The 25,135-nt window shown below is 41.9% G+C and overlaps 1 protein-coding gene across 3 annotated transcripts in view; it reads left to right on the plus strand.

Moving 5' to 3' along the window:
* LOC122804679 (exportin-1-like) overlaps positions 1 to 25,135 on the plus strand; it is an 873,344-nt gene that overhangs the window by 577,904 nt on the left and 270,305 nt on the right. The gene's annotated exons all lie outside the window — the stretch shown is intronic.

Raw genomic sequence — 25,135 nt, forward strand, 5'->3', positions numbered from 1 at the left:
TCATCTGAATATTTGTTTAAAGTTTCTTATGTTTTTCCCAGCCTTTTTGTGGTTTGTGTTGATATACTACATCAGTGTTTTGTTTATTTTAATCAGGTACATGTGCAGATGTTCTTCGTGTTTCACTGTTGCAGTCATTACATTTGGGTAATCCTGCTGGCAGGTTGCCCTCAGTCGGCCTGAATTGAATTCCAAAGTCTTGGGTTCTGCGTCGGCTGCTGTCGCCCCTTCCCTGACGTCAGGTCATCAGGGGTATAAAAGAAGCAGCCAACGCTATTTTCTTCAGTCTTTCTTGCCACGCGGTGCCCGAAGCAGAAGCAGTTCGCAAGTACCGGTCGGCCGACTCCTGAGATTTTCGTGTTTGAATTTCAGATCCGAAGTCTTCAATAAAGCTAAGTACCCCATTGGGGAAACTTTTTTCTTGCTCCAGACCGATGTCAGAAAAAGTAAATAATTGTATTTCTTGTGGAAAGAAAATACCTCATAAGGACTTTCATTCTTACTGTATTCCTTGCCTAGGCCCTGATCACAGCCTTTCTGGTTGTGGGTTTTGTGCTAGATTTAACCAACGCACTATTAAGCGTCAGTATGATTTTGCTTTAAACTATTTTGGACGCTGGTTTAATTATCCAGAAATGTCGTCGGATAGCCATCCGACTACCGGAGTTCACAAAAAAGCAAAGAAAAGGAAAGAGATAAACAACCGAGGCCCAAAACCGACAACGAAGCTTCTCCTAAGCCAGTCGCCAGTTCGCCGGTTCTCAGTGAGGTGCTTTCGCAGCCCCTGATGCCTGCTACTTTAGAGTCGCAGGCCGCTACCAACTCCCACGTGGAGTCGGCCATGCCACTGGAAACTCAAGGTATTGGAGCCTCGGATACTATTCTCTCAGATGGGTCCGGAGCCGCTGAGCAGGCACCGGCTTCTGAGGGTGTATTCAGACCTAAACATCTTTACATTAAACTGACTTCAGCTTCAAAGGCAAAGACTAAAGCACATTCAAAAGCAAAGAAACAAACTCAAGAGCCATGTGGACAGGCCTCTATGCCCAAAAAACAGATGCTCAAAATGGCCGAAGACTTGATTACCTTGATCAGGGGTTCCCATCCCCCTCCTGATAAGAGACCTGAGCAAGAGACTGACTATGAATCTTCAGATCAGGTTTCTATTTCTTCTGATTCCTCTTCTGATCAGGAATATTCTCTTTCCCCTATGAGGATTCTGATGCTGAAGAATCTATACCTTCAGCTTCTCCTCCAGTGGACTATTCTTTTGGGGAAACCTTGCATACCATGAGAGAGCATTTCCACTGGGAGAGGCAAGATTTTTCAGAATCTAAAAAGAGGCTAAGAGATTTCCTTTTACTACCTCAACACAGGCCTCTATCCATTCCACCTGTGTTAGATATTGTAGATGATGTATTTTTGGAGTCTAGTCTTACCCCTGACTCCTTACCTCCAGCTCCTGTTAAGCCTGACAGATATTACAGGGTTCCTGACTCTCATAAATTTCTTTTTAAAAACCCTGCTGCAGACCCAGAGACTATTTCACAGGGCCCCAAAGGAGTTAAGGCTTCCACTGCAAAAAACCCTACCCCGTCTGACAGAGATTCTAGGGCACTGGATAGATGGGTAAAAAAGGTTTACACATCTGCTACCTTGGTTATAAGGGCCTTAAACTGTCAGTTTCATATGCTCAAATATCAGCAACATGTCATGGCATTGCTTAAACAGAAAATGTCAAACTCTGAATGTGCAGAAAACAAGGAAATGCAGGATTTATTGCATGCAGCTGAACAAGTTGGAAAGCATACTTTGCAATGTGGTTTTGATTCTTTGGAGGTCTCCTGCAGGGCCGCAGTTACGGGTTCTGTAATTAGGAGGCATGCTTGGTTAAAGGAACAAAATCTGCCTGATCATGTGAAAGTTAAATTATTAGATGCACCTTTACAGCATGATACTTTTTGTTTGGTGTTAAGGCAGAAGAGGTGTTAAAGAAAATGGAGGACAAAGCTAAATCTATGCAAACTGTCAAAGATTTTTTTACAAGTACAGCCACCAAGGTTTGGTCCTTTCCTGTGTCAGACAGACCTCAAAGGGGCAGATCCAGATGCCCTAGAGGCAGATCCCAGGCACAAGGTTCATACAGGTCAATGCAATGGGGTGCTTCTACCTCTAAAGTTGGAGAAGACAAATCACAACCTTACAGGAAACAGTCCCAATGACTTCCCCCTGCCTGCACCAAGCACTTATCTCCTGGCAGCACCCTTAGGGGGAAAAATTAGCACTTTTTTCTCAAAATTGGCACATTATAACCCAGGACAAGTGGGTTCTAAACATAGTGTCACAAGGCTGCAAGTTCCATTTCCATATCGTGCCAAAGGCAAACGGCTGGCCAGATCTGCCAAAAAATCAATGGGCAGAGGCACAAAAACAAGTCTCATCCCTCATGGACATGGGGGCCATTCATAGGTTCATAGGTTGGTACTAGGCTATCGACCCTAAGTCCTATGCAAGCCTAACCATAACAATTCCCTGGAATTTTTTTCCCACAATATTTACTTCTCTGGGCCCCTGTCTAGCAGGGCGACTGACATGATCCCCGGGGTGAATTTCCTATCTCCCATCCAATTATCAAGGTTCCTTTTGAAGAGGGCCAGTGAGGTGCTCTGCTTGACATGTATGGGCAGTCTATTCCAGAGTTTGTGGAGTCTCTGCTTTAGGAACCTATCCCTCCAGCATGTTTTGTTCATTGTGATGATAAGGTTTAGATCCCTGGAGCATGTGACTCTGAGGGATTGGGATTTCTTTAAGTGGAGCATGTCCAACAGCTCAGGGTTTTACATGGCCTTGTATGTTAAGCAGAGATCGCCTCTGAGTAGACGATATGCCACAGAGTATAGCTGGAGTTTTTTTAGACGGTCAGCATATGGCATCTGCTTTAGGACTGTGATTCTTTTAGTGAGGTATTTCTGTGGCCTTTCCAGCTGTTGCAGATGTATTGTGAGGTACATACCAAACGGGGCATTATACTCTATAATGGGTCTAATGAGAGATGAGTACAGTGGGACAATGACCTCCTTTTTTCTGGATGAAAAGCCCTTAGTGATGAGGTGTGCCATGTAGAAGGATTTCCTGACTGTTGTGGCGATGTGGTTATCGAAAGTGAGACCACTGTCCACTTGTGTACCTAAGTCTCTCATCACACTTTCGATGTTTAGTGTCCTGCCACCTATGTAGTAGTTCATGGGTACATGTTTTTTTCCAAAGGGGATGACTATACATTTCTTGGCATTAAGCTTGAGCCCATGGCTCTGGCACCAGGCATCTGTTTCTGTAAGGCCCTTTTGTAGAATATCCACATCATTTGGGGATTCAATAATGGCTCCCAGTTTACAGTCATCTACAAACTTTGTTAGCCAGAGTCCCTTAGTATTGGCCTGTACTTCAGAGAAGTAGATGCCAAACAAGAGTGGTCCCAGGATTGAACCCTGAGGTACTCCACTTGTCACTTGTCTGGAGCTGGATTTGGAGTCGGCTACTTTTACATTCTGGGTTCTGTCAGTAAGCCAGTTGGCAACCCATCGAGTGACGTAGAGATTTATGTCCAGCTTAGTAAGTTTATCTATGATTCCAGAGTGGGGGATAGTGTCGAAGGCCTTGGCGAGTTCCAGATAGGCTGTGTGGACCTCCTTACCCTCATCCACAGCTCTGGAGACAGATTCGAAGAAGTCAGTCAGATTCAGGAGACAAGATCGGCCCTTCACAACAACAAGTACCAGAGCAAGAGCAGGGACAAGGATTTTACTCAAGACTGTTCTTGATACCCAGAAAGGACAAGACCTGGAGACCAATACTGGACCTATCTATTCTGAACACATTCCTGGATATACCAAAATTCAAAATGTTGACTTTGCAGCAGCTTCTGCCCATGCTGGGCAAGAATGCTTGGCTTGTGACTTTAGACCTAAAAGAGGCATACCTGCATGATGTTCTTCGTCTTCCCTTGCTGCAGTCCTGACAATCATGACCGACGCCATTTCCTCAGTCTTTTGCCGCATGGTCCGATGCAGAAGCAATTTAGTGCAGGTTGGCGTTCTGAGATTTTCGAAACCGGAGTTTCAGACCGAATACAGAGTTGAACATTTTGGTTTTTCTTGCCTCAGTATTTAACCGGATGTCAGAAAAAGTGAATAACTGTATTTCTTGTGGGAAGCAGATACCGCATAGGGATTATCATACTTTGTGTATACCTTGTTTAGGGCCTCTTGTGCTAGATTTAACATTAAGAGGAGGCTTGATTGTGCTAGGTTAGTGTTTGGGATTATACTATGCCGCCTGCTTCATCTAAGAAGCGCAAGGACAAAACAGTGAAGTCTAGGGTGAGGAACCGCAGTCCCGCTCAGGGAGCCAGAGGTTTTGCCAGGAGTCTCTATGGAGTCTCAGGCAGATACTTTACTGTTACAGGATGTGCCCTCTCAGGAGGTAGGCCAGGCTGAGGGGCTTCTCAGGTAACTGTTCTTCCCTCTCTTCCCAAGGTAGTTAGGGCCTCTCCTTCTGTTGCCAAAGCTTCTTTTAGAGGAGGCCAAGTTCAGCTTCTGTAGGGGCTTCTCCTAGCATTTCGGGCTCTGTGCCTAAGAAACATATGCTTAAAATGGCAGAAGATTTGATTACTCTGATTAGAGGTTCTATGCCCCCACCTGATAAGAGGCCTAGGGTGGAACAGGAGTTTGATGGTTTTGAACAGTGTTCACAGGCTTCAGAGTCTTCTGTGGAAGACTTGCAAGAGTTTCCTACTTATTCTGATTCTGATGTGGATGATTCCACTCCTTCAGCTTCTCCTCCTGAGGATTTTTCATTTTCAGAGACTCTTCACTCCATGAGGGAGCACTTTAAATGGGAAGGCCAAGATTACTCTGACTCCAGAAAAATTCTTGTTTTGCCCCAGCATAGGCCCTTAGCTATTCCTCCTGTGTTGAATGTGGTGGAGGATGTTAGGCTTCTCTGAACCCTGATTCCTTGCCTCCTGCTCCTGTTAAGCCTGATAGGTATTATAGGGTGCCCAAGCTCATAAGTATTTGTTTAAGAGTCCCAGGCGGACCCAGAAACTGTTTCTCAGGGGCCTAAAGGTGTTAAAGCTTCTGTGGTTAAAAATCCTGTACCCTCTGATAAAGAGGCAAGGGCTTTGGATAGGTGGGGTAAGAAAGTATATACTTCTTCCACTCTAGCCATGAGGCGTTGAATTGTCAATTTCATATGCTGAAATATCAGAATTATCTCCTTTCACAATTGAAATCTAAGGTGGATGCTTATTGAGTGTAAAGAATTGCTGGATTTGGTTCATGTGTCTGAACAAGTGGGTAAGCATTCTTTGCAGTGTGGTTTTGATGCTGTTCAGGCCTCGAGGGTGGCTGCTACTAGTTCTGTTCTAGACATGCATGGTTGAAGGATCAGAATTTAGCTGAGCATGTTAAGACCAGGATTTTGGATGCTCCTTTACAGTCTGATGTGTTGTTTGGACAAGCAGTTTTAAAGAAAATGGAGGACAAAGCTAAGTCTATGCAGACTGTTAAAGATTTTGCAGGTGCAGCCTCAAGTTTAGTAGAAATTGGCCTGATCCTGCTTATGGTTCCCAGTCTAGGGGTAGGTCTACTCAAGGTTCGTTTAGGCCTAGATCAGACAGTTCACCTGCTCAGACTTCTAGTGAGGGCAGGGGGTCAGTCCTTTCGTAAGCAGAACCAATGACCTGCCTTTTCAGCTGCTAGTGGACTCGCCTGGCAGCTCCTTTGGGAGGAAGATTGTCTCTTTTCAAAGAAAATTGGGATTTAATCACTCAAGACAGATGGGTGCTGGATATCATTCATCAAGATGTTCCTCCTCCACAAAGAAAAGAGGCTCACAAGCAAGTTTCTCAGTTACTCCAGATAGACCAATTTTGGATTTATCTATCCTCAACACTTATCTGGACATTCCCAAGTTCAAGATGTTGACGTTACAGCAACTGTTACCTCTGCTGGGCAAGGATCACTGGATGGTTACTTTGGATCTAAAGGAAGCTTACCTTCATGTGCCCATAAGATTTTCATTATCAGTTCTCAGAGTATTCACAAAGGTTCTGGCTCCAGTGATAGCTACTTCAGGCTTCAAGGCATTCAAATTTATCCTTACTTACACCTTCTACAGCATCTGGAATATGTCATAGCAGTGCTAAGATGCCTGTCCAGTCTAGTACCCTCTCAAGACATGTGCTTTCGAGACTGAATACAGCAGCCCAGATGGGACAAACAAAAGAGTCTGTCACTTTACTTCCACCAACTATCTCATCAGTCGACAGTCCTTCAAGCATTAGGGTTCATGGAAAATGCCAAACTGCATATGAGGAAGCTGCAATGGTATCTCAAAATGTATGGACACAGCACTGCCAAGATTTGGACACTGTCATTCAAATAATACCTTGCCTTCAAAAGTCAGATTTTAACGACAGATGCCTCGGACACTGCTTGGGAGCTCATCTAAATGGAAAGTGGATACAAGACAAGTGGCCTGCCAGACTACAGCATCTACATATCAACATGAAGGAGATGTTAGCAGTCCAGTTTGCATTGATGAGGGCAGGTGTTGATTCTGACAGACAACACAACTGTCATGTGGTACATCAACAAGACATTCTTATCCTCTATGCAGGCAAGCAATGATTTTAAGCCTGCAACTGACTCTTCAGGAGCACAGAACTCCTAGCAGATGTATTAAGCAGACAAATCATGGATCCCGTGGAAACTGGATCTTCATGTATTTCAGAAATTGACAGTGTCATGGGGAACTCCAGACATAGATCTGTTAAGCTTCTCCACTAAACCACCAGCTGCCAAAGTATTGCACAAAGGGGTTTCATCACACAGCTTGGAAGGTGGATGCTCTGTCTTTCAGTTGGAAAAACCTTCATGTCTATGCCTTTCCACCTCTACCTCTTCTTCCAAAGGTATTACTAAAGGTCAGACAGGACAGGCCAAGGATGATTTTGATAGCTCCAGATTGGCCTCGGCAACACTGGTACCCACTTCTAAGGAGTCTTGTAAAGAAGCCTCCATGGCCTTTACCTCTGATTCCTCATCTGTTATCTCAGAAGGACGGTCATCTGCTCAATGTCAAGCTTCAATCTCTTCATCTCACAGCTTGGCATATTCTGTGTTGAAGCATGGTAGGTCTCAGCTTCCTCAACAAGTTTTAAATGTGATTATGGAAGCTAGAAAAATGGAAGAGATTTTTATTTTAATTTGAGTGTGGCTCTTCAATATCTTACTGAATTATTGGACAAAGGTTTGTCTTTCTCTTCCATAAAGATTCATGCTGCAGCAATTTCAGCTCACTATGATTGTGACCCACCTTTGTTTTCATCCTTTGTTCAAGCAGTTTCTTAGAGGGGCAAAGAATATAAGACCCCACGAGAGCTCCTACTCCTGCTTGGGATCTCAATTTTGTGTTGGAAAAACTTACTCTACAACCTTTTGAGCCTGCAGCTACTGCTGAATTGAAATATTTGTCATGGAAGACTGCTTTTCTGTTGGCTATTACTTCTGCAAGAAGGGTGTCTGAGTTGCAGGCCCTTATGGCAGTAGAGCCCTTTTGATTTTCCATAAGGACAGGGTATCATCTAATCCTTCCTTTATGCCTAAGGTGGTTTCTAGTGTGGCTTTAAACCAAACTATTCATTTGCCTACGTTTTTGCAGATCCTCAAAATAAAGGGGAAAAGATTTTGCACACTTTAGATGTACACAATTATTTGAGCAGGACTAAAGTTTTTAGGCAGTCTCAGCAGTTACTTGTTTCTTTGTTCACAGGGCAAGCCTGTGTCAAAACAAACTATTTCTAGGTGGATTGGCTTTTGCATTGCATTTTGTTATTCCCATCATGGCAAAGAGGTTCCAGCTGGGATTAGGCCTCATTCCACTAGGGCTACTGCCACTTCAACAGCATTTCTAAGGGGTGGCAACTAAGGATATTCTGAGTTCAGTGCATACTTTCTCTAGGCATTATCACCTGCCTATATACTCTAAGACTAGAGCTGGTTTTGCCACAGCTGTTTTACAAGGCATGTTGTCAGCTCCTGCTACTTTATAATTTGCCAGCCTCCCTTACCTCTGCTTTGGGATTCCAGGACTGCAGCAAGGCAGTTTTGTACCTACCATAAATGTAGATGTCCTTCCCTCTGTGTTTCAGGGTGGTTGTGTAGGTGAGTTTACATGCTTATATTTTGTATATATTACTGTATATATTGTACATGTTTTTTGGTGCAGGTTGTTTTGGGACTTGTCTTTTGGGTCTTCTGACATCTGGGGCAAGAAAAGGCTGAGGAAATGGCATGCGTCAGTATTCTGACGGCTGACGGCGTCAGCGCCCATGGCGCCGCGACCCAGCCTTATCTTCTGGTATTATCGGGCGACTGGGGCGCGGACTATACCCAATTGTCAGGACTGCAACATCTACATTTATGGTAGGTACAAAACTGTACTTTCCAATCAGACAATCATGCAGAAAATACCCAAGATTCAAGGCAGGCTCAATGCATTGCCAGTTCTCTCTGCACTGCCCTTTGGCTTCTGTACTGTGCCCTGGGTCTTTACAAAGTGCCTGGCACCAGTAATTGCATTCTGCAGACAAAGAGGAATACAAATATATCCTTATCTGGACGACTGTCTAATTCAAGCAGAGAACAAGGACATTCTACTACAGCAGCTGGTGTTTGTGAAAAGACTTCTAACATGCCTAGGGTACACTGTCAATGAAAAGAAATCAAAACTAGTGCCCTCTCAAGAGATAATATTCCTGGGTGCAAGCTTAAATACAACTGCCCAGATGGCTTATCTCACGCCAGACAAACGAAGGCACTGACTACCTATTTCAAAATGTTGGCAACAAAGGCCCAGTTATCTGCAAGAAAAATTCTGCAGGCTTTGGGCATCATAGCATCCTGCATCCTACTAATTCCATATGCAAGACTGCATATGAGGAAACTTCAGTGGTACCTAAAAAGTGTTTGGACTCAACATTGCCACAGCCTGGAAACAGTCATTACCCTCATTACCCTCATTACTCTCATTACCCTCATTCCCTGCCTGCAACAGGATTTTCGATGGTGGGCGAAGGCTTGTCACCAGAACAAGGGACAGCCATTCACATTACTCCCAGCCAGGCAGACACTAACAACGGATGCATCAGACTATGCCTGGGGGGCCCACATGGCAGGAAGATAAATTCAGGGCACATGGTCCTCAAACCAAATGCATCTACATATCAATCAAAAAGAAGTGTTAGCTGTTCAAAATACCCTGACAGCCTTCAAGGACCTACTTCATCTGGGGCAACTACTGATAAAGACAGACAACACCACGGTCATGTGGTATATAAACAAGCAGAGGGGCACACATTCTTACCCCCCCCCCCCCTTTGCAGACTAGCCATGACCTTGTGGGACACAGCTTTGACTTACCAAGTACATCTGCAGGCACAATTCCTGCCAGGAAAGGAAAATACTCTGGCAGACGAACTAAGCAGAAACCTCATGGATCCCCACGAGTGGCAGCTGGATCCGCAAGTCTTCAGCATGATAACAAGGAGTTGGGGATGCCCGGACATAGATCTATTTGCCTCCCCTCACAACTACCAACTAAAAAGATTCTGCACAAGGACTTATCACAGACAAGCATGGAAAATGGACGCCCTATCTTTCAGCTGGAAAAACCTATCAGTATATGCCTTTCCTCCACTGCCACTCCTCCCCAAGCTACTCCTAAAGGTCAGACAGGAGAAGCCAAAAATGATACTGATTGCCCCAGGCTGGCCCCCACCAGTACTGGTATCTAATCCTAAGGAACTTGTCTCAATGCCCAGCTTGGACCTTACCTCAAATACCCCATCTACTGTCCCAGCAAAACAATCAGATCCTGCACAGCCAACTCAGGACTTTAAACCTGGCAGCATGGCAGATAATGTAATCATACAAAACATACCTCTCAGTAAAGTTGTGACGGATGTCATTTTGGAAGCCAGAAGGCCTAGCACTAGAAAATCTTATGCTGGAAAATGGAAGAGATTCTGTGCTTGGAACCAGGCACAAGGAACTGATACAGCTGTACCAAATATTCCTCAGATTTTACAATACTTAACTGAGATGCTGGACAAAGGCCTATCTTTTTCATCAATTAAAATTCATGCCTCTGCCATTTCAGCTCATTACAATACAGAGCCATCATTGTTTTCTCATCCTTTATTAAAGCAGTACCTCAGAGGAGTCAAAAATTTAAGGCCTTCAAGGAGATCACCAATACCTGCATGGGACCTCAACTATTTCTTGGAAAAACTCACCCTGCCTCATTCTGAGCCAGCGGCTAACGCTGATATAAAGTTTTTATCTTGGAAAACAGCTCTGCTCCTAGCAATAACTTCTGCAAGATGAGTTTCAGAGCTACAGGCACTCATGGCTGTGGAACCTTTTATCATGTTTTATCCAGACAGGGTTTCTCTGAGGACAAACCTGACATTTATGCCTAAAGTGGTCTCCAGTGTGGCTCTTAACCAAACTATTCATCTGCCTACTTTTTATCCAAATCCACAGAACAAGGGGGAGATAATTCTGCATTCTTTGGACGTATACAGACAGCTTAGATTCTACTTGGACAGAACCAAAGTTTTCAGGAAGACAGAGCATTTACTAGTGGCATATGCTCAGGATCACAAGGAAAGGCTATCTCAAAGCAGACTATTTCAAAGTGGATAGGCCACTGCATTCGTTTCTGCTATTTCCAACATTGCAAGCCACTGCCTAAGAGCATTAGGCCACATTCAACCAGAGCTGCAGCCACTTCAGCAGCCTTTCTCAGAGGAGTGCCAACCAAAGACATTTTGGAGGCTGCTACCTGGAGTTCAGTGCATACCTGTACAAAGCATTATCATCTGCCACTCTACTCTAAATCCAGGGCAGGCTTTGCCACTGCAGTTCTGCAGGGCCTCATAGCTGCTCCTAATGCTGTTTAGCTCCAGCCTCCCAACCATAGCTTTGGGACTCTACCCAAATGTAATGACTGTAACAGTGAAACATGAAGAACATAGTACAGTTGTGTACACTTACCATAAATGTAGATGTTCGAGTGTATTCACTGTTGCAGTCCAGGTTACCCATCCGCCATCCCTATTTTTCTGCTGGAACTTATCTTTCCTTCTCTGATTTATACAACCTATGTTGTGTTTTTGCTTGTAGAGGAAGGTAGAGTTTATATTGGTACATGTATTTATATTTATGGGCCAAGAAAAACTGAAGAAAATGGCGTTGGCTGCTTCTTTTATACCCCTGATGACCTGACATCAGGGAAGGGGCGACAGCAGCCAACGCAGGACCCAAGACTTTGGAATTCAGGCCGACTGAGGGCAACCTGCCAGCAGGATTACCCAAATGTAATGACTGTAACAATGAATACACTCGGACAGCTACATTTATGGTAAGTGCACACAACTGTACTTTGCGTGGTATTTTCCTGTAAGTTACTGGAATTCATGTCTGGAGGTTGCATTGCTTTTTTCTGAACAGCTGCAGAACTTTTCCCAGTCAGTGTTTCATCCTCACTTTTTGTAGCTGATTTTTTTCAGGATATCTGTATTCCTTTTTTCCTGGCATCCAGGCAGTACAGTTAAACTAGCCATTTACGGAAATGTACCACCAAGTCTACTATCCTTTTTTGCTGAGTTTCTGTTTGGGAGTGCTAGAATTAAGCTGTTACTCAATGTGCAACAATCTTGGAAGTCCCGCTGCCTAGATTGTCTTGTGTTGGATCTAAATATGGCTGTTAAATCAGCACCTGCAGGCAAGTATGGTTAGATTCTATCAGAAGCTTTTTGGTCCTGAAAAAAATTAAAAGTTTGTGGTGGTTTTAAATCAGTGTCTTCAGTCTTCTTCATCTACTGATCCCCAAAGTTTAAATCTTTGAGGGGCTCAACTCACTGACTTGAACTTCTTGAGATGCATCTTGCTGAGGAAACTCAAAAGGAAGTGATTTTTGTTTGGGGGCAAGCCCCAAGAACCCTCAGTGTGATGGTAAAGCCCACTACCGTGCCTCAGACTTATATTTACCAACTCATTGGTCACACGAACATGAAGAAGGAAGAAATATCACGTAATGAAAGAATCCCTGCTGACATACTTAGAAATCACATTGAGATTGATTCCTGTAGGCATTTGTAACCAGTGAATTCAACATCAGGAAGCTGAGGCTTCAGGAAAGGATCCTAACAGAGTTTGGACTTAGGAAAGTTGGGGGAAGTCCTTCAGTTTTCATGATAGGTACACCAAGTTGAGAATGTATCCCATTCATGCCATCATCCTTACATTATTAAAGTATGCTGGATGTCTGCTGAACATGTTATGGGTGCTTATTGATATACCAGTGTCACTGAGATTCTGTTTGAGGATTCTCTATTTTCAACAAAATTTGCTACCTTTTGGGCTGTTTTGGATACCGTAGGTGGTCACCACATGCAGCCCAGTGATAGGGGACTTTTATTGCTGAACACTCTTGTATTTCCCTCAGTGTTTTACTAGTTTTTAAGACCTGCTCTTTATGGATAATGAATATCATTATCTCCAGCCCCCCTTTTCTCACGCTGTACATAGCATCGGGGTGTCACATGAGCTCTTGCCATTTTTCTTGATTCAGTAACACTTTCCTGGGTTCCTTGACAGCCTTACCTGACTGTCACAGGTCTTCTTCTCGTGCCGGGCTTTCTGGATGATTTGTGATTTTCCCTTGATGTCAGCATATAGCATTTCCATTAACACATGTGTTCCTTAGTACACTTATCAAAAACCATTCAGTTCATAGTGGCTGTTGTGGCCTTGCAAAGCTGCATGCACTTTCTTCCATGAAACTGGATACCAGAACTGATCTGTTTACTGGAGCAGGATTCATTGCAGAGCAGTGCTCTGTCGTTACATTTTCCGCAATAAAGCAGTACTCAGTACTTGAAAAGGTAGGAATGAATTTTTAAGTGTGTCCACTGAATGGTGTATTTAGCTAGGCATCTTATGGTCCTTGTGGTCACTTTCCTAGTATTATTCCTATGATGTACCTGTTGGATCAGCTGTCAGGTTGCATATTCACAACTTAATGGACTTACATGGCCATACATTGTTCAGTGGACAGTATACTGTCAGTAAATACAGAGTTACCATTATTTGTTGAATCCTCACCTTATTCGGATGACTTGTTGATGATTCCTTGCTTGGTGGACCTTTCCACCAAATTTGGAAGACTTTTCTTCCAAATTAGCTACCTTTTTTCCATGCCTTTCTTATACCTGAGGCAGATCTTGGCCATGGATAATTTTTGTAAGAGATAGTGGGGGTCTTGTTTTTTTACCTCAGAGCTCAGACATTCTGGAGTTCATTTGAAAAGAGGATGCCCAATACCACTCTGACATCGATAGCCATCCTTTGTGCACAATACCACTCTGAAGTCGATAGCAATCCTGTGTGCACAATACCACTCTGACGTCGATAGCCATCCTTTGTGAGCAATACCACTCTGAAGTTGATAGCCATCCTTTGTGCACAGTACCACTCTGAAGCTGATGGCCATCCTTTGTGCCCTTCAGGGACTGCAAGTCCATCTTTTACTAGAATGTCTTTAAATCCAACTACTTAATTTGTTAGGAATGTAGCTGGTAAAAAAAGCATGCTGGAATAAGTTTATGCTCTATGTGCAGTGCAAGTCTGCAAATGTTTGTTGGCTCACTTCATAGACTTGTTTGTAGGCCAAACTTCAGGAAGGTATCTGCCTAACGTATAACTTCACTATGTGCCAGCCTTTCTTTACATGCCACAGTTCTATCAGAATAAGTGATAATGCTTTCTGAACACTGCAGCCAGGTAAATCTGTCTACTGACTAAGAAAATTATTTTTCTCCCTAAGAGAACTGGGTGGTGAATGCCTTTTGTATTCAGTGGGACACTCCGATGTTCTTCATGTTTCACTGTTGCAGTCATCACTATTGGGTTATCTACTTTCAGTTACCGTCAGTCGGCCTGATTAACAAAGTCTTGGATCCTGCATTGTTTGCTGTCCCTTCTTCCATGATGTCAGGTTGTCAGGGGTATAAAACATGCAGCCGACGCCATTACATCAGTCTTTCTTGCCGTGCGGTGCCCAAAGCAGAAGCAGTTCATAAGTGCCAGTCGGCCGACTCCTGAAATTTTCATTTTCGAGTTTCAGAACCGAAGTCTTCAACTAAAGCTAAGTACCCCATTGGGGAAACATTTTCTTGCTCCTTACCGATGTCAGTAAAAGTTAATAATTGCTTTACTTGTGGAAAGCAAATACCTCATAAAGATTTTCATTCGTACTGTTTTCCTTGCCTAGGCCCTGACTGCAACATACCATGCTGTCGGTTTTGTGCTTTATTTAATCAGTGCACTATCCATCGTCGGTATATTTTAGCCTCAAAATATTTTGGTTCTCAGTTTAATTATCTAGAAATGTCATCGGTTAGCCGTTCGACTACCAGGATTCCAAAAAAATGCAAGGATATAGAAAGAGACATGCCGCCGAGGTCCAAAACTGCCGACGATGCTTCTCCTAAGCCAGTCGCCAGTTCACCGGTACTCAGTGAGGTGCTTTCGCAGCCCCTGATACCCACTACTTCTGATTCGCAGGCCTCTACTGAGACCCATTCGGAGTCTGCTATGCCGTGAGATGCTTCTTCGACTATGGAACCTGCGGATGTCTCTACCTTGGATGGGTCCGGAGCTGCTGTGCAGGCACCGGCTTCTGAGGGTGTATTCAGGCCTACAGACTTGCATATTAAACCAATGCCTCCTTTTTCTTTTAGGCCTAAATCTTGAACCATGCCTAAAAATCCGACGCCCAGGCCGCATGCTCAGGCCTCTATGCCTAAAAAACAAATGATAAGAATGGCTGAAGATCTTATAACTCTAATCAGGGGAAGCCAGCCTCCTCCCCCTTCTAAGAGACCTAGGACTGAAGTTGTTTATGAATCTTCTGACCAGGATTCTGATTTTTCTGATTTTTCTGATGATCTGGATTTGCCCATATCTACTTATGAGGATTCTGATGCAGAGGACTCTGTTCCCTCTGCTTCCTCTCTCAGAGGATTTTTCTTTTGGTGAAACCTTACATACTCTAAGGGAGTATTTCCACTGGGAAAGCCAGGATTTTTCTGATTCAAAAAAGAGGCTTAGGGATTTCTTACTCCTGCCTCAGCATGGGCCTGTAGCTATTCCTCCAGTACTAGACATTGTTGATGATGCTTTTTCGGAATCTAGTTTGGCCCCTGATTCCTTGCCTCCTGCTCCCAGAAAACCTGACAGATATTACAGGGTTCCGGATTCACACAAGTTCTTTTTTAAAAATCCTATTGCAGATCCAGAGACTATTTCACAGGGACCCAAGGGCATTAAGGCTTCTACTGCTAAAGATCCTTGGCCATTAGGGCTTCAAACTGCCAGTTTCATATGTTAAAGTATCAACAACATGTTATTGGATTGCTTAAACAGAAAATTATGTAGATTCCTGACTGTGCGGAAAATAAAGAATTACAGGATTTAATGCATTCTGCTGAACAGGTTGGAAAACATACTTTGCAATGTGGATTTGATTCTTTAGAGGCCTCTTGCAGGGCTGCTGTTACTGGTTCTGTGCTCAGAAGGCTTGCTTGACTTAAGGAGCAATCTTTACCTGATCATGTTAAAGCTAAATTGTTGGATGCTTCCTTAAATCAGGACCACCTGTTTGGCAACAAGGCTGAGGAAGTTCTTAAAAAGATGGAAGATAAAGCTAAATCTATGCAAACTGTTAAAGATTTCTTACAAGTTCTAGATTTAGTAGGCACTGGCCTTCTAAGAATTGGTCCCTTCCAGCCTCTTCAAGGTCTTCTCAAGCCAAACCCAGACATAGCAGAAACTCCAAGTTTCAGTCCCAGGAGACACACAAGACTAAGCAGTGGGGGATTTCCACACCCAAGTCAGGGAGTAGTAAGACTCCTCCCTATGGAAAACAGTCTCAATGACTTGCTTCTAAAACTTCCAAGCACTTCCCAACTGAATGCTCCTTTAGGCAGAAAGATTGGTCTGCAGGTCAAAAACTGGGAGCTCATTACCCAGGACAAGTGGGTTTTAAATATAGTGTCCCAAGGATACAGATTTCACTTCCTCACCTTACCAACACCTGGAGGGTGGTCAGACCTACCCCCAAATCAGTGGGTAGAGGCCCAAAATCAAGTAGTCTCTCTCTTAAGCATGGGGGCTATTCATTTGGTACCTGAAGAGGAAAACGGACAAGGGTTCTATTCAAGACTTTTCCTGGTACCCAGAAAAGGCAATACATGGTGTCCTATCCTGGACCTTTCTACTCTAAATACCTTTCTGGTGATTCCAAAATTCAAGATGCTGACTCTTCACCAGCTGCTTCCTATTCTAGGCAAAGATGCATGGTTGGCAACACTAGACTTAAAAGACACATAGCTGCACATCCCTATCAGGGAGTCTTGCAGAAAATACCTACGCTTCAAAGCAGGCTACATGCACTATCAGTTCTCTGCACTGCCATTTGGCTTGTCTACTGTGCCCAGGGTATTCACAGAGTGCCTAGCTCCAGTCATTGCATTCTGAAAACAAAGAAATATTCAATTAAACCCATATCTGGACGATTGTCTAATTCAGGCAGAAAGCCAGGACATACTTTTGAATCATCTGGCCTTTGTTCAAAGGGTACTGACTTGTCTGGGGTACACCATAAATGAAAAAAAAAAATCACAACTGGTACCCTGTCAACAAATTATATTCCTGGGAGCAAGCTTGAATACAACTTCCCAGATGGCTTTCCTGACACCAGAGAAACGGATTCATTTAACAACCTACTTCAAACAAGTGGCCACAAAAACCCAATTATCTGCAAGGCAAATACTGCAAGCCTTGGGGTTTATGCCTCCTGCATTCTTTTAATTCCATATGCAAGGCTGCATATGAGGAAACTGCAATGCTATCTCAAAAGCCTATGGTGTCAACATTCACAGGATCTAGAGGCAATGATTCCTATCATACCTTGCCTACACCTAGAGTTCCTTTGGTGGGCAGAGGCCTGCCACCAAAACAGGGGAATACCAGTCACACTACCCCCTGTGGCCCAAACCTTAACAACAGATGCATCAGACTATGCATGGGAGGCCCACCTAGCAGGGAAGTGCATTCAGGGCAAATGGAACCCAAGTCAAATGCACCTGCATATCAATCAAAAAGAAATGTTAGCTGTACGGAATGCTCTGACAGCCTTCAAGGACCACATTCTTCCAGGACAATTAATGATAAAGACAGACAACACCATTGTTATGTGGTACATAAACAAGCAGGGGGGTACACATTCTTACCCCCTCTGTAGACTAGCCATGGCATTGTGGAACACAGCCCTGAGCTATCAGGTACATTTACAAGCTCAATTCCTGCCAGGAAACTAAATACACTGGCAGACGAACTAAGCAGAAACCTCATGGACCACAAGTGGAAACTGGAACCAAGGATTTTCAACATGTTGACAAGCAAATGGGGGAGCCCAGATATAGACCTGTTTGCCTCCCCCCAAATCTATCAGTTGGACAAATTCTGCACAAGGACTTCCCACAAACAAGCTTGGAAAGTGGATGCTCTGTCCTTCAGCTGGAAAAACCTATCAGTTTATGCCTTTCCTCCTCTGCCTCTGCTCTCCAAAGTACTACAAAGATCAAACAAGACAAACCAAGGATGATTTTGATTGCAACAGACTGGCGATGCCCACACTGGTACCCCTTCTTGTGCAGTGTGTCACTGTGGGCCCCATGGCACCTGCCTCAGACTCCTACTCTATTGTCTCAGCAGGAGAACCAAATTCTGCATCCTCAACTTCAAACACTGAATCTAGCAGCCTGTCTAATTACATAATTCTTTACCATCCCTTAATAAACCAGTGATGGATATAATTTTAGAGGCAAGGAGGCCTAGTACCAGAAAGTCTTACGCTGAAAAATGGAAAAGATTATGTGCCTGGAACCAGTCTCAAGGGATGAGCACAACAGTGCCCAATTTACCTCAGATCTTACAATACTTAACTGAGATGCTTCATAAGGGCCTGTCTTTCTCCTCCATCAAAATTCACGCCTCAGCCATCTCAACTCATTATAACACAGAACCACCCCTCTTCTCTCATCCATTGCTTAAGCAGTTCCTCAGAGGGGCCAAAAATCTACGACCACCCAGGAGAGCTCCAACTCCAGCCTGGGACCTCAACTTTGTATTGGAAAAGCTCACCCTTCCTCCTTTTGAGCCAGCTGCCACTGCAGACTTAAAATTCCTTTCTTGGAAAACAGCTTTCCTTTTAGCAATCACTTCAGCAAGAAGGGTTTCTGAATTACAGGCCATCATGGCAGTGGAGCCTTTCATCATCTTTCATGCAGACAGGGTGTCCCTCAGGACTAATCCCTCCTTCATGCCCAAGGTGGTATCCAGTGTGGCCCTTTATCAGTCCATACATTTGCCAACCTTCTTTCCTAATCTACAGAACAAAGGAGAATGGATTATGTACTCCTTAGACGTGCACAGACAACTTAGATTCTACTTGGACAGAACTAAACTTCAAAGGAAATCTGATCAACTGATGGTGGCATTTGCTGCAGGGGCAGAGGGGAAGGCTATTTCAAAGCAAACCATTTCCAAATGGATAGGCCATTGCATTCTTTTTTGCTACAAACACCATGGAAAACCTATCCCACAGGGGATCAGACCCCACTCTACCAGGGCTGCATCTACATCTACAGCCTTTCTCAGAGGCGTCCCTACCAGGGACATCCTAGAAGCTGCTACTTGGAGTGCTGTACGTACTTTCACCAAGCATTACCATCTGCCAATTTTCTCTAAATCCAGAGCTGGCTTTGCCACTGCAGTCTTGCAGGGTCTTTTAGCTGGTCCTAATTCTATTTAAATTCCTCCTCCCATCCTTAGCTTTGAGAATCTACCCAAAAGTGATGACTGCAACAGTGAAACATGAAGAACATAGTACAGTTGTGTACACTTACCATAAATGTAGATGTTTGAGTGTATTCACTGTTGCAGTCCTGGTTACCCTCCCTCCAGCCCCCTTCTTTTTCTTTTTTGGATATACCTCTACTTACTTTTCTATTTTTGGTGTATTTGCTTTTTTGTTGGAGGTATAACCTTGTATATTTATAGATTTAATTGCTTCCCATTAAGGGGGCACCTGACATCTGGGGTAAGAAAAACTGATGTAATGGCATCGGCTGCATGTTTTATACCCCTGACAACCTGACGTCATGGAAGAAGGAACAGCAACTGACGCAGGACCCAAGACTTTGTTAATCAGGCCGACTGAGGGCTACTGGAAGCAGATATCCCAAAAGTGATGACTGCAACAGTGAAACACGAAGAACGTCTACATTTATGGTAACCGTACAACAAAGAACGTCTACATTTATGGTACGTGTACACAACTGTACTTTTGCTTGTGTCTTTCTCCCTTTCCATTCCTACTGCTGCTGGTAAAGATTAGGTTAACGAACTTCAGGCTCATCCAGAATACCACTTGGTGACCAAAAGTAATCTGGTGTCCACTTCTAATGAACTTCATAATATGAACTTTGATTTGGATATTGTCTCTCTCTCTCCCTATATCTCTCTGGGGAAAGCCATTGCTATTCTCTGTGCCTGACCTGGTTGATAATTCCTGTAGATCTTTTGGAAGGAGTAGTTCTGAATTTGATGTCTTAGAAGAAACCTTTCATGCATCTGATTTGCAGTATAAATTAAAAGCACTTAGAAAATGGGCAAACATTACATCAGTATCCTGATTGGAGAACAAACGTTCTCCAGCAGGGCATTAATATAGAAGTAATGCCCGCTGAAAGATGAGTATGCCGCTTCATGCCAGCATATCAAGCTGCCATGGAGCTTGGACTGGAAAAACTTAATGGCAGTCATTCTTTTATGCTCGCTAAGCAGTGCTTCTGCTGTTTAGAGTGTAAAATGTAAAAAAAAAAAAGAAAATTAAAAAGTCTGTGTGTGTCTATGTCTGTGTGTGTGTGTGTGTGTGTGTGTATGTGTGCATATGAGTGAAAGCGAGATTGATCGAGCCATTATTTTACACTCGCTAAGTAGTGCTTTTACTGTTTAGCGATTGTAAAAAAAAAAAGTAAATAAAATAAACAGAAAAACATGCATGTGCATGTATGTATGTGTGAGTATGTTTCTGTCTGCATGTATGAAAGAAGAGACTGTGTGTTTATATGTGTGTGTGTGAAAGCAGAAGAGACTGTGTATGTGCATATGAGAGAGAGAGAGCGAACAGTGAGATTGATCAAGATGTTATTTTACACTCACTAAGCAGCACTTTTGCTGTTTAGCGAGTGTAAAGTAAAAAAAAAAGAAACTTAAAATAAAAAAAATGTGTGTGTGTGAGTGTGAGAGAGCGTAGAGTGAGCAGCAGCAAAGAGGTCTGCATACCTCTCGACCTCTTACCTCAGTATATCTGAATAAGCAGAAAATACACGGGACAAAAGCTCAAAATAACAGTATATAGAGAATTAGGTTTGATGGTGTTTGTAATGAGTGCTTTTAGCAAGGTGTTAGTTACTTTTTCTCTTTGCAGCAACATAGTTTGACTGTATATGAAAGGAACAAAAAATAAATAAAGTAAATACGTGCACATTTTTAAAGAGTTATGTTTTAGATGTAAAATGCTTCCTCCAACACCACTTGCATATACTACAGCAAGTTTGAAACATTAGGCGGAATAACTATTTTACAGCAAAAATATATAAAAAATATAGTAATAAAGAAAAAATAAGTAAAACACAAAAATTCTACAAACAGCCCATTCTCTAAGCACAATAGTGCCATCCAGGGTGTGTGTTACTGTGGAAATAATGCCCCTCCAGGGGTGTTAATTGCACATTAACACACCCTGTCAGGCATTATTGCTTGCTTATTTTAGATGAAAGTTCATGTTCGGTCAAAACTTGCTGTTTCAAAGTTAAATTGTTTTTGCAGTGGGCTCACCCCCCCCACTCTGTTCCATTTTAATGTAATAACTCAGACATTGCTGTATGTTGGAGAAAAGTGAATTCTCCAAGAAACTGTAGTCTTAACTTTTAAACAAAAAAGTAGAAAATCTGAGATTGCACATTAGAGTGTTAACTCACCAATGACTTCTAGTTAAGCCTCGCAACACCTTATTTATTTTTTTATTTAACATTTGTTAACCGAGAAAGTCCTACTTGGAACAAAGCCAATTTTCAGCGGAGGCCCGGGAAGAAAGGCTCCAGATGCATGTCTTTATAAAGTGGAAGAAAACCAGAGCAAACCCACACGAAAGCAGGGAGGAATGCAGACTCTGCGCAGAAGGCACCCCAGCTGAGAATCGAACCAGAAAACCTCTTGTGGTGAGGCGACAATGCTACCACTGCGCCGTCACCTTCTGAGACCTGTCTTTAAGAATTCATCTTCCCTTGGAGCATAAGCTTTGACACAGAGACTCTTCTTTTGATCTTGTCAAGTTTGCAACTCTCAGTATGTTTTTCCTGTAAAGCCGTTTTTTAACTGACCTCTTTGCTAAAGCTGCGGGAACCCCAAGCTGTTATATGTAAGTAGCCCTATCTCTTGTTCCATAACAACAGGGTCTTCCAGGGACTATTACTCATTTATTCTATGCATAGCCTTGGAGGTTTCTTTAAACCATTTGTTTAACCATCTGATCTTTCCTTAATACCTTACAGTAGAAGTATGCTTGTACCCCATGTCATTGCTGTACACAGTAGCAGTTTGGTTTCTGCCTCTGAAATATTAAGAACTTCTGTAAAGTGAATTTAACTTTTCTTTTGTCATGTGTCAAGAAGGGAAGCGAGCAACCAGGCAGACTCTGTAGGCTTCATAAATCAGTTCATATGCTTAAGAGAAATGTAAATGACCTGCTGACCTGTTAAAGAGATACACTCGACATAGTGACCTCCATTCTCCTGACAAGCTTCTCTTGGAGGTCATAAGTAACTCAGATTATAAGTGAGGTTTTAGAACTTTTGTCCTGATGTTTTAGAATTTACTGCTGATTAACATTTATACAATTCAGACATAACATCAAGATAAAATTGTAATCTTAGCTGGCATTCATCTCAACTTCCCCGTGTAGGGGTAGATACCTGAATGACCTTTTAGCTTTAAAAGACTCCTGTGAACTTTGAGGCTTCAATACTTGCACTGGGCAGTGATTTTACAATTTATGTAGTACTGAATGAATTCTTTCCAGTTAGCAGAGACCACTGACAAAACTAAATTCAAAACAAAAAAGCACATAACCCAGATAAATTAAACATAACAAACACCAATGAATACACATTAGCTAATATGCTGACCCCCCCCCAAAAAAAGACACAGTACAATAGATTTTCAGTGTTTTGCCATTCCACTCCCTTCTTTATTTATACACTAACTCCACTATTTGACAGTCATGGGGTAAGAACGAACACACTGTAGTGACCAGTCTCCTGTACCATGCTGTTTCACATAGCTAGATGAGAAAATACTTACTTTCGCTTCTGTTGCTCCTAGCAGTCACTTCATTGGTATGAAACACGATATTAATGACATGAACTTTATGCTGTGCTCCTGTGTCAAACTTTATTCATATTTTCTTCTAGTATAGTTTGTCTGTATTACTTCTTGACTTCAGAGCTACTCCCTTTATATATATATAATATTTTTATGGTTTGTATGGTTTGCTGTATCTGCCTTGTTTTCAACAGGAAATTAATAAATAAATAATTTTGCTGCTGCCAGAGGCAAGAAGCCTGTAATGATTCGAAATGGTATTTAATTATGAGAGTTGCTGTTTCTACTGCATGCTTGAGGAATGCTTCTGTTTTTTTTCTGGTGAAGTTTCCTGACTTTCCATGGATTTATAAAGCACTGTAACTTGAATATATACCCTATAGGCCTTCCTCGTCTACTACAGATTTGTCATCATGAAGTGCATGGGAATCAAAATCTACTGTACATCAATCATTTAGGTAGACTTTAAAACTAGGCCTCAGTTAACCTTTCAGCTATCTACTGTAGAGTATGGTTGGAATTTGTATCTGTGTATATAGGTACAACCTTTAAGCTGTGCTAAAACTTTGTAATGAAATGTTATTTTATTTGTTACCTGCTTCTAATTTAAGTCAGAAATGGAGCACCTTCTATTGAGAAGGATATGGAGGGGTCATAACCCTCACAACAAATGTGTCCCAAAATTTCTTCTTCAGCGTCTGGACAGTGTATGGTAGAAGGATGACCCCATTGGTTGGATTCAGTCTTTCTTGAAGATGTAGACATACATTTAATATGTATCGATACTTTTGTATCCACTTTGTGAAGATGTACACATAGGTTTAATATGTAACAGTACTTTTGTATCCACTTTTTGAAGATGTACACATACATTTAATATGTATCGGTACTTTTGTATCCACTTTGTGAAGATGTACACATACATTTAATATGTATCAGTACTTTTGTATCCATTTTGTGAAGATGTACATATACATTTAATATGTATCAGTACTTTTGTATCCACTTCGTGAAGATGAGCACATACATTTAATATGTATCGGCACTTTTGTATCCACTTTGTGAAGATGTGCACATACATTTAATATGTATCAGTACTTTTGTATCCACTTTGTGAAGATGTACAGATACATTTAATATGTATCAGTACTTTTGTATCCACTTTGTGAAGATGTACACATGCATTCAATATGTATCAGTACTTTGTGAAGATGTACACATACATTTAATATGTATCAATAGTTTTGTATCCACTTTGTGAAGATGTACACATACATTTAATATGTATCAGTACTTTTGTATCCACTTTTTGAAGATGTACAGATGCATTCAATATGTATCGGTACTTTGTGAAGATGTACACATCCATTTAATATGTATCAGTACTTTTGTATCCACTTTGTGAAGATGTACACATATATTTAATATGTATCGGTACTTCTGTATCCACTTTGTGAAGATGTACACATACATTTAATATGTATCGGTACTTTTGTATCCACTTTGTGAAGATGTACACATACATTTAATACGTATCAGTACTTTTGTATCCACTTTGTGAAGATGTACACATACATTTAATATGTATTGGTACTTTTGTATCCACTTTGTGAAGATGTACACATACATTTAATATGTATTGTTACTTTTTGTATCCACTTTGTGAAGATGTGCACATACATTTAATATGTATCAGTACTTTTGTATCCACTTTGTGAAGATGTTTACATACATTTAATATGTATCAGTACTTTTGTATCCACTTTGTGAAGATGGACATATACATTTAATATGTATCGGTACTTTTGTAACCAATTTGTGAAGATGGGCACATACATTTAATATGTATCAGTACTTTTGTATCCACTTTGTGAAGATGTACACATGCATTTAATATGTATCGGTACTTTAGTATCTACTTTGTAAAGATGTACACATACATTTAATATGTATCGGTACTTTTGTATCCACTTTGTGAAGATGTACACATACATTTAATATGTATCAGTACTTTTGTATCCACTTTATGAAGATGTGCACATACATTTAATATGTATCGGTACTTTTGTATCCACTTTGTGAAGATGCTCACATACATTTAATATGTATCTGTACTTTTGTATCCACTTTGTGAAGATGTACACATGCATTTAATATGTATCGGTACTTTTGTATCCACTTTGTGAAGATGTACACATACATGTAATATGTATCGGTACTTTTGTATCCACTTTGTGAAGATGTGCACATACATTTAATATGTATCGGTACTTTTGTATCCACTTTGTTTTTTATCACTTTTCTCATTTTCCAACATTGTAGTACTACCCAACAACATAGATATTAAGTAATTATAATCACCTACAGGATGTGGGTGATTTTCACAGGCGTTGCTTATAAGGAGTTGTGTTTTTTTTTTAATACTAAGGGGTTCCCTTTAAAAAAAGAAGATGCAGATTTAGAATGTCATGTTCTCTTTTATATTGAATGTG

This window comes from Protopterus annectens, chromosome 6.part0 (genome assembly GCF_019279795.1).
Source record: "Protopterus annectens isolate FY-2018-M chromosome 6.part0, PAN1.0, whole genome shotgun sequence".
NCBI lineage: Eukaryota > Metazoa > Chordata > Ceratodontiformes > Protopteridae > Protopterus > Protopterus annectens.